Source organism: Gorilla gorilla, chromosome 10, assembly GCF_029281585.2.
Source record: "Gorilla gorilla gorilla isolate KB3781 chromosome 10, NHGRI_mGorGor1-v2.1_pri, whole genome shotgun sequence".
Taxonomy (NCBI): domain Eukaryota; kingdom Metazoa; phylum Chordata; class Mammalia; order Primates; family Hominidae; genus Gorilla; species Gorilla gorilla.
Window position 1 is genome coordinate 59504284 of NC_073234.2, and position 9470 is coordinate 59513753.

At 41.9% G+C, this 9470-nt stretch overlaps 1 long non-coding RNA gene across 2 annotated transcripts; it reads right to left on the reverse strand.

Annotated features, from left to right (window-relative positions):
* Positions 1-6442: 6442 nt before the first annotated feature.
* LOC134756517 (uncharacterized) lies at positions 6443-8626 on the reverse strand. 2 transcript variants are annotated; one of them, XR_010129248.1, is made up of 2 exons: positions 8525-8626; positions 6443-7469 (listed from the first exon to the last, which is right to left on the reverse strand). It is a non-coding gene; the product is annotated as an uncharacterized lncRNA (long non-coding RNA). The 2 variants fall into 2 exon arrangements; XR_010129247.1 differs by having other exon boundaries at positions 8519-8625.
* Positions 8627-9470: the final 844 nt, after the last annotated feature.

The window sequence follows — 9470 nt, forward strand, 5'->3', positions numbered from 1 at the left end:
CACTCCATTCCTTTCCACAGGTCAGAGGAGCAATGTGTGCCCAACACTGATCACTGAATGGAGCAAGAGAGGAGACAGGAGAGGGAAAGGCGCTGTGGCTTACAGGAGCTGCCAGGCTCTCATTCGGCCGTCTTCCCCACTTCCGCTTTCTCATCTGTCTTCCTCTCCTCATCATATGCTCTGCAGTCTGAGCTCCATCACAATCAGAGGACTAAACCTGCCACCTTACCTCAAACATATTTTTCTTTAACCCTGTTGTTCTCTCTGCCTGGAGCATCTCCTCCCTTCATGCATTGTGTGTGCAGATGCCACTGCTTCTGGAATTGTTTCTGAGCCTGCCTCAACCCCTGACTGAGGTCAGTGCTCCTCTTCCACCGTGGCACTCTCTGGCTACTGCTGGTTGGATGGCCTGCTTCCTCCCCTGGGCCTTAAAGGAAATCTTTGCTGGCTGGGACAAACCATGCCTATTCACCTTTTTATCTCAAAGCCTAGTGGAGTGCCCAATAAGAATTCAAGAAATATTTAATAGGTGGAAGAGTGAATGGATGAATGAACGGAGCGACAATGCATGAATAGTGGTGTTAATCAGTTTTCCCTCCAAACCTGCTCTTCTCTGTATCAAACAAGGTCCAGTTAGGGGAAAAAAATACCATAAACAAGAAACCTGACAAACTAGATATTTAAAGCAAAGGGGAATAGATGTCATTAATTGCACACCATTGGAAGAAGTGCTGAGGTGACTGACATGCGTAACCACAGCAGTCAGTTACTAATCTAGGACTAGGAAAGAGAAAGGAAGAGGTGGGTTAGCAGAACCTGGGGACCCCTCAGTGTTGGCGATCAGAATCCCAAGAAGGGTCAAGGTCAGGTGAGTGCTGGACCTCCAGAGGAGTGTGGCCTAATGGGTGCTTATGCCTCTGAGGAGAGGGCATGATCTGGTGAATGCAGACCTTGGAAGGGCCTGGCTCCATGGGTGAGGAAGGATGGCATGGCTAGCACTGAACTCCCAAAATTGCTGGGCCTCATGCATGCAGGTGCCTCTGCAGGGGCATGGAAAAGCTGGCACTGGGAGTATTGAAGAACCCGGAGGCTGAGCCAGCCATCTGTGGCTGCTGGAGCATTGCCAGAAGGGACTAGAAACAGAAAGGATGCCCCTTCTCTCCTCTTCCCACCTTCCAATCCCTCTGGTGCCTCTCATTAGCAGAATCTAATAGAGGGCCAGCTGGCAAGCTAGTCTAGGCTCACCACTGCAAAGTATAGCAGGACTTGGAGCTCAGAGGAAGTAGGCAAATAACTAGTCTTGTCTATCCTCTTGGTTAGTCAGCATCAGTCCCCATCCTTCTAACCAATTATAAGAGCTCCATGCTCTGCCTAATAAGATGCAATTATCCCTCATACAAATGAAGACTGTATTGCCTTCTAACCAAAAGAGATTTCCTGTAACAATCATATGCATATCTACATATCTATCTGAATATTCTGTAAACTAAAGATGAAGTTATAAACTTAATCATGAACAGTAGAACTTAAGTAAAATAATAGGGGAAAAATGAGGGGGAAGAAACGAATTAACATTAGATATATATATAGAGATAGATAGATAGATACACACACACAAATTAAGCAAAGGTAGACATTCATAAGAGTCACATTTCTATAATTATTCATGAGGTCATCACTAATATCAATTCCTCTTCCACTGTCTATTTGTCTATTTGATGTTACATTCATTGTAAGCTAGCAATTCAGCTTGTAGAGTCTCTCTCTCTTGTTTTTTAAGATACAGACTTTTGCTCTGTTGCCCAGGTGCACACACCATATCCAGCTGATAGATTTTTTTAAATTCCATTTTTTCAGAGATGGGGGTCTCCCTGTATTTCCCAGGCTGATCTCAAACTCCAGGGCTCAAGCTCTCCTCTACCTCAGCTTCCCAAAGTGCTGGGATTACAGGTGTGAGCCACTGCACCCGGCCAAGACTTCTTACCTGAAAGCCTTCATTCTTTAAGGGGCCTGAATTCCCAGAGGTCTTGCATTTATCGAGTTGATATGGTTTTCCAAAATGTTGCACCGAGGAGTATAAGAGACACCCTTAGAAGACCACAGGCTCTGAGATTAGTTTTCTCTGTCTTCTTGAGTAGTAGAACCCAATTTTCCCAGCCAGTATAAAATTCCTTTTTAGCCTTTTGGTTTAGTAGCATTAGAAGCTTCAAATGGTCATCTACGCCTACGTGGAATACTTTCTCTTTGTAAACGAAGATTCCTAAATCAGCAGAGCTCAAAGGTGTAGAGACAGGTAACAAACATTATCTCAGTGGATTGCTAGTGTAGCTGTAGGAGAATCCATTCCCAAGTTCTACCCCTTGATTCTGGCTGTGGGATAAATTGCACCACACATTGATCACTGGTTCAAAGCATGTATTTCACTCTATTGGATAGAACCCCAACCTTTCAGGGTTTTCTCTTCCAGCTGGCCTCTAATTGGCCATTCTACCATTTGATCAGAGCAGCTGCTTCTGGGAGATGTGGCACATGGTAAGACCATGTACACGGGCCCATTGCTATACTTCTTTTGACATGGAATAAATTCCTTGTTTAGAAGCAAATATTGTCTGGGTAGGCCATGATGATGAATAAGATGTAATATAAGTCCAAGGATAATGAGATGGCAAAAACATAACAGGAAAGAGAAATCTGTACTGTAATACTTATACTTTCTAATGAGCACACGTGGCTGGCTGCCCCTTATGATGAAGAGTTTCAATATGAGTAATCAGCTACCAGGTGGTTCTCTGGTTTCCTGGAAAAATGATAGTATATTAACGGCTCCCTTTTGGTTTCTGCTCTTGGCAGGTTAGACACTCAGTAGTAGCAATTGCCAGTTCAGCCTTGGAAAGTGTGATTCCCTGCTGCTAAGCTCCTCCACACTCTCTGTCTGCCACTCTGGATGGCTGGGGAAAGTGACTTCCTGCCACAGAACATGTCACCTGGGATATCTGAATATTGAGAGTCTCTTCTTGTAGCAGATATTCCCTGATGACCCCATGACACCCTCATTTCATGAAATCATAAATAAAGCAGTGATTGGAGCAGCAGCATACTATAAAAACTCAGCAGTGGCTTCCTCTCTAAGCTGGGGTGATAGTGGGAGATGTTGCCGTTGTGATGAGGATGAAGGGATCCTACGGGGGCAGAGCACAAGCACTAGCATTTAATTGCCAGTAAAAAGGTATCGTCAAAGTAGAAGTAGTTAATAGCAACAGGGATATATTGATAGTCAGGATACTTAGATCAACAAGGTCTTTGGTGGTGGCTAATCAATCACTTGTCCATAGAAATGAAAGAGATTGGCAGCCTACCAGAGTATTACTTGATCCTTATAACTGGAAAAATTCCTAGTGTAGTGGATAGAAATCTGACTTGAGTTGTCACAGTAGGGAGTCATAACCTATCAACCGGTTCTGTGCTCTAAGCCCGTCCAAAGATACTGAACTTTTTTTTTCCATTCTGTTCTTTGTTGCATCCTCAGTCAATAGTAAGGCCGCATAAGTATGTTTTGAATGAATGGATACATGAACGAATGAATGGATATAAAAGGATAGACGTAAGAAAAAAATGAGAATGAAAAACTAAGAGGATTTTTTTGATTCAATTTGAAGAATGGATTGAAGCCTCAACCTGAAGCTTTGCGTGCTGAGGAAGACGGTGACAGCATTAACAGAAATGGGAAATTCAGCAAAAGGAACTTATTAGAGATGGCAGAGAGTAAAAATATGAGAAATTCAACTTTTAAAGATGAGTCTGAGAATCGATGTAGTCTTTAGTAAAGACTTCAGAGGTCAGACACAGTGTCAGGTTTTAACTTATTATCTGGTCAAAGTTGGGTGAGGATCATGGCCCCATCATGACATGTGCTAAAGACTGTCCATACGATAGGCTCACCCCACCCCAGATTCCCACCCTGCTCCATGCTCATTACCTTCTGAACCTGCGCAGATGTCTGAGTGGAGCAGTCAGACAGAAATGTTCACACAGAGAACTCTTTATTACCTCTGACAGATGCGTTTTAGCCCCATCGCTTCCAAACAGAGCTCCTGGAAGGCTGCCCAGCATTGTTGCCAGGTATTGCCATGGAAACCATAGACCATCCCATGAGAGTTAGAGGCACGTAAGCAAAAGCAGTGTGAGAACAGATTTTTTTGAGGCTGTGGTCCCTCTGATTTCATACCTGACAGGACTGTATGTGTGTTCCCCTGGGGGGGACACAGGAGTAAAGCAAATCGGAAGAATTGGGTTATTAGTGGTTTTCAGGAACAGACTAACTAACCAAGGAAAATGCCTTTCAGAGAAGCAGGGTCACAAGTTACTCTCCAAAACATAATGATGTTTTTCTTATTTTCCTCTAAATATAGAACTATCATGGCTGACACTTCTTTTGGAAAAGAATGAAGCAATACATATCCCTTGTGTTTTTGACATTGTAAAGATAACTTTAGTAGAAATGGCTTTTCTATTCCAGCCATTAACTCAACCACACCAAAATTACCTTGGCTCCCTTAGACTGAGGGTGGAGAGGGGCACTGATAATGGGCATTATCTAGCACAAGGATTTTTTGTTTCTCAGCTTGAAGCCAATGGAGGTATTAGTATTGCTTTGTCCTCTTGAGCTGGGCAGTGTATTCATATGTTAGCATTCATGGAGCTGTACACCAAGGATGTGCATATGGCTGTATGTAAGTTGTAGCTTGATGAAATACTGTCAGCACACAAAAAAAATGGAAAACAAAGTATTGTTAATCATTCAAAGCAAAAATTTTAGTTGCTGATTTTTTAAAAGGTGAGTTTATGTGGCCACCTAGAACCATGCAACTTTAATTTTGAAACGTCAGTTGCAGTATTAGAAAGATTTTCTCAGAATTACTAAGGACATTCATTGTGCTAAGGGCTGCACAAATATTTATTGAGCAGTTACTCTGGGCTGGGGTTTAAATGTCTTTGCTTTTGATCTATCCATTCCTCTTGCCTTTTTTGTGCCCAGCCAGGTATGCCTCTCCCACCTCAGACAAGTATATCTGAATGTGGCCTGTACACACAACTCCTCATCCAGCCCATGTTCCTCCCCCAACAACTGGAGGGAAACTCATGATTCAACAGTAAAATTCCAGATGAAATTCTGAGGCTGGTCAGTCATGTCAGTCAATCTCTTGCTCATTTATCAGGTTCCCTCCTTCTCTGGCAACTATCCCTGTGATTAGCATGACAATTGAAGGTAGAAACTCCTGTTCATTTCTTCCCTTTCCTTGGCCCCATTCTAAATCTCATTTTGCTTCCATCTGCACCTCTGCTATCTGGTCAAGAGATAGCACTCAATATGTAGTAAGGGGTCATTAATTTTTGTTTATTATCTTCACTTGCTTTCATTGTTCTTCCTCTTGCCTCTACATCCTTGTCTTAACTGAAAGTTGGTTGCATATGTTTCTCAATATCATAAAATTGAAGATTAGTTTCATTCTTTCAAAAAATGTTGAGAAACTGTAATATATTAGCCACTATGCTAAAGATATAACTCTAATAGCTCCTGCTCCCAGGTAGCTTGTGTTCTAATGAGTGAAATTCAGATAAAAAAGCAAATACGATAACTTAAAGTCATAATAAAAGTATGTAAGGAAACAAACAAGAAGCTAAGACCAACAGATTTTGGGGTGATTGCAGAAGTCCTTTTAGAAATACAATTTCAGCTGAGACATAAGGCACGAGAAAGAGTTTGTCCACTTAAAGAGGGAGGAAAGAGCATTTCAAAAAAAATAACAGATAAGAGTCCTGAGGTGCGAGGTAGTGTGGGTCTCTTCTAGAAATTGCATGACCATGACCACTATTGTGGCTGGAGCTTGGCGAGTGTGGAGAAAGTGCTTTTGAGATGTAAGTCAGAGAGAAGAGGAGAGACAGAATCGTGCATTTGGAATAGGAATCCATGAAAGATTTCAGGGACAGACTTATATGATCCAATTTCTATTATAATAAGTTCATCTTGGCAGGCAAGTGGAGAATGAGACAGGTAAGAAAGGAAGCAAAGGATACAAGTGAGGAAAATGCTGTTATTGCCTTGGACGGAGATGACAGGCTGTAGTAAGGGAGTTGCAGTAGAGGTGAGCAGAGAACACAGACTTTAGATACATTCATGTTATAAATTGAAGAGACTGGATGGCAGGAGCGAAGCAAATGAAAAACAGAATGTTCCCTATGTTTCCAACTTGAATTGAGTGGGAAATAGTATCAGTTACTGAGGAGAGGAAGACACAGGAAGGGGAAGGGCAGTTTGGGGGGCTTTTTTAGAAGTCCGTGAGACATCCAAGGCAAGGTATCAACTAGGTAATAGAAAGGAAATTCTAAAGCTCAAAGAAATGATCTAAGCTGGAGATATAAATGTGAGACTCATCAGCATACAGATGGTTTATGCATTGATGGGAAATGTTCAATTCATGTAACATTTCAGCCTAAAGAGAAGTTTCCATTGGCTTCACAACATGAAGATCTCTGATGACCTTGACAAAGTGGGTTTCAGTGGGACTGGGATAGAGGTTGGTACATGATGGCTTGGAGGGTGCATGGGAGATGAAGTAGGGAGAGCCTCAGTAGACAGTTTTTCCCCCCAAAATTTGGCTATGAAGTGGAGAAATGGGCCACTGGATGGCAATGGATATGGGAATGTGCATGTGTGTGTATGTGTGTGTGTGTTACATACCCTTTTTAAAAATGAGTGATACATATACCAGTACAGATTAGGGAAAGTTAATGATGGGGGAAATGGAAGAAGCCAAGTTTCTGAGAAGAAAAAAAGGGATGTGTGCAGCTGCCCTTTAATGGAAGCGGGGATATTCCCCCCATTGCAATAGGAGAAAGAGGATGAGTACATGTGTTTTTAAGTTGGTAGTTTCGGGGTTGGCAGATGTATGTGTTCAGATGTGATGTCTTCTTTTTCCTTAGAGTATAAGCAAGGTCATGAGCAGTGAGTGACTGTCAAGTTGGGCTATGATAAATTTGAAGAGAGTGAGCGAGACATAAAATGTTTGCGTAGTGGAGGGCAACATGAGTCTACTAAAGAAATGTGGTTGGTTTTTGTTTGCCTGGTTTTTTGTTTGTTTTTGGCAGTACTGACCAGTTAACTACCTTTGTGGTTTTCTCCATCAACATTTGGCTTCTTGGATACAGGCACAGAAAGGTGGAATGTAGGATTCATTCAGAAGTAGGTTGTGGCAGATGACTGCAGAGGTATCAGAGGACATGGTGAAATGTTTGGAAGAATCCTAGAGGTAGAGCTCCTGGAGTCTTGGTTTTCTCAGGCCTGAAGTTGGCAGCAGAGTCCCAGCCTTGGCAGCAGAGATTTTCTAGGGTCAGGAGGAAGGACTTGCATTTTCCTGGCTTCTCTTATGTTTTCAGACCTTTGTTCTGCAGCTTTCCTGGCAGTTCTGAAACTGTTTAAATTAGAATTCCTTTACTGATATAGAACTTCATCTATATGCCTCCTTAGCCTTCCCATCCATTCTCTGAGGACTGCAGCAGTTTTCCTGCAGTCTGCCACTTCTCTCTAGCCCATGTCATTACCCTGGTTGACTTCAATGTCCTTTCTGATTACCTATTTAACAACTGAATCTCTCAGTTCCTTAAAATTATTTCATCTAAGAACTTTCTGGTTTTTTTTTACATAAATGAATTAATTTAATCACAAGTAGCTATACCTGGAGACTTGTCACATATAAAATGACTCAATCTTTGAAATCCTGAATTTTGAAATCCTTTTTCTGCTTTCTTTTTCTTTTTGTAACCCATTCTTTAGCCTCATTGGACATCTGTTCTTGTGAGTCCGTGCTATTCCTTTAGATTCTTCCTTTCCTCCCATCCGGATTTGTGAAAAATCACCCACCCAACATGCTCACCAATGTTCTTAGTCCCAATAACCCAGTGATTTCCAGTGACACCTGCCTTTCTTATCCTGCACTCAGGAAAAACCTCCCATTTGTTGGCTGGTTTGTTACCCTTTCTTGCTCAGGGCTACAGAATGTGTTAGAGGAAAATCATGTAACAGTGGTAATTGCTTGAATTCCAGACATGGTCTCTACACTCAGCTGGCTCCATGATGCTGCCCTCCTCTCCATTCTCTCTGTCCCTCCCCTTGATCCTCTTTTGTTATCTCTTGGCTAGACCATTACAACAGTGTGTTCACTATTCTCCTTTAGAGTCTCTATTTCTGATATTATGTTATTTTCTTTTTCTAGGGATTCTTTTCCAAATTGCAGATTAGATCACTCATTCCCTGCTTTAAAATCCCTGAGAGCAGACTAAGATTTAGAACATTAGGTAGAAGCTCTTTAGGGTTTCATTCAGGAATTGGTGTCCTTCATGATTTGCATCTAACCTACTTGTCTAGTCTGATTTCTCCACGTTTCTAACCCCTCCTCCCATTCCCCACTCCCATACACTACACCAGACCATTCTGTTTTCCTCTACCATACTCTGTATTCACCCTCACACTGTTCCTCCTGCCTGGAGTGAAAGCTTCTTTCTTCTCCTCATCTGTGAAACTCTTGTTTTAAGCTCTCAATCAAATGCTGTCTCACCTGGGGAGTCATCTGTACTTCCCAGTGTGAGACAAAGTAGCATAGGTAAGAAGTCATATTTGCTCATTTCTGCTTGCCAGTGTGATTTCACAAAGGCTCTGACTCTGTGACCACATGCAGTTCTCTGGAGAGATGCTTTGCAAACCAAACAGGATAGAGCACATGGTGCCCCACATCTCTTGCCTGAGTTACTATATTTCTTAAAAGATAAATGACCCTAGTTCTTGCCTTTTCCTATGCATAAGATAATGTCTGACAAGGTTAGTGATTATGCCTCTATAATCTATAACCGGATATACTCTTACAGCCAAATGTATATATCTACAACCAGATATACTCTTACACCCTTGATGTGATTCCTCTTTACTATAACTTCTGAACAAGTTTGATATGATTTTACACACACTAAACCTTCGTTATCTATATAGCCCACTGCTAAAATACTGGGTTGGCGCAGTCTGATAGAACCTCTGATACGACCTCTCTAAAAGGCTGCTTCTGGGCTATAGGCCTCAGTCTATAGTCCTTAGTAAGACTTTTAAATAAAATTAGCTTTAAATCTTTAAAAGCTTGATTTTTTCATCGGTGCCTGGTGGCTCATACCTGTAATTGCAGCACTTTGGGAGGCTGAGGTGGGAGAATCACTTGAGGCCAGGAGTTGGAGACCAGCCTGGACAATATGTAAGACCCCATCTCTACAAACAAACAAAGGAAAAATAGTCTGATTTTCTTTTTCTCTTGAGTTGACACCAGGTAAAAGAGTCATTCCTTCCTTTGTGTGCCCACGCATTTCACTTGCCACTAGAATTGTGCTTATTGCATTTGTTATGTTTGTTTATGTATGTACCTGTTTTGTCT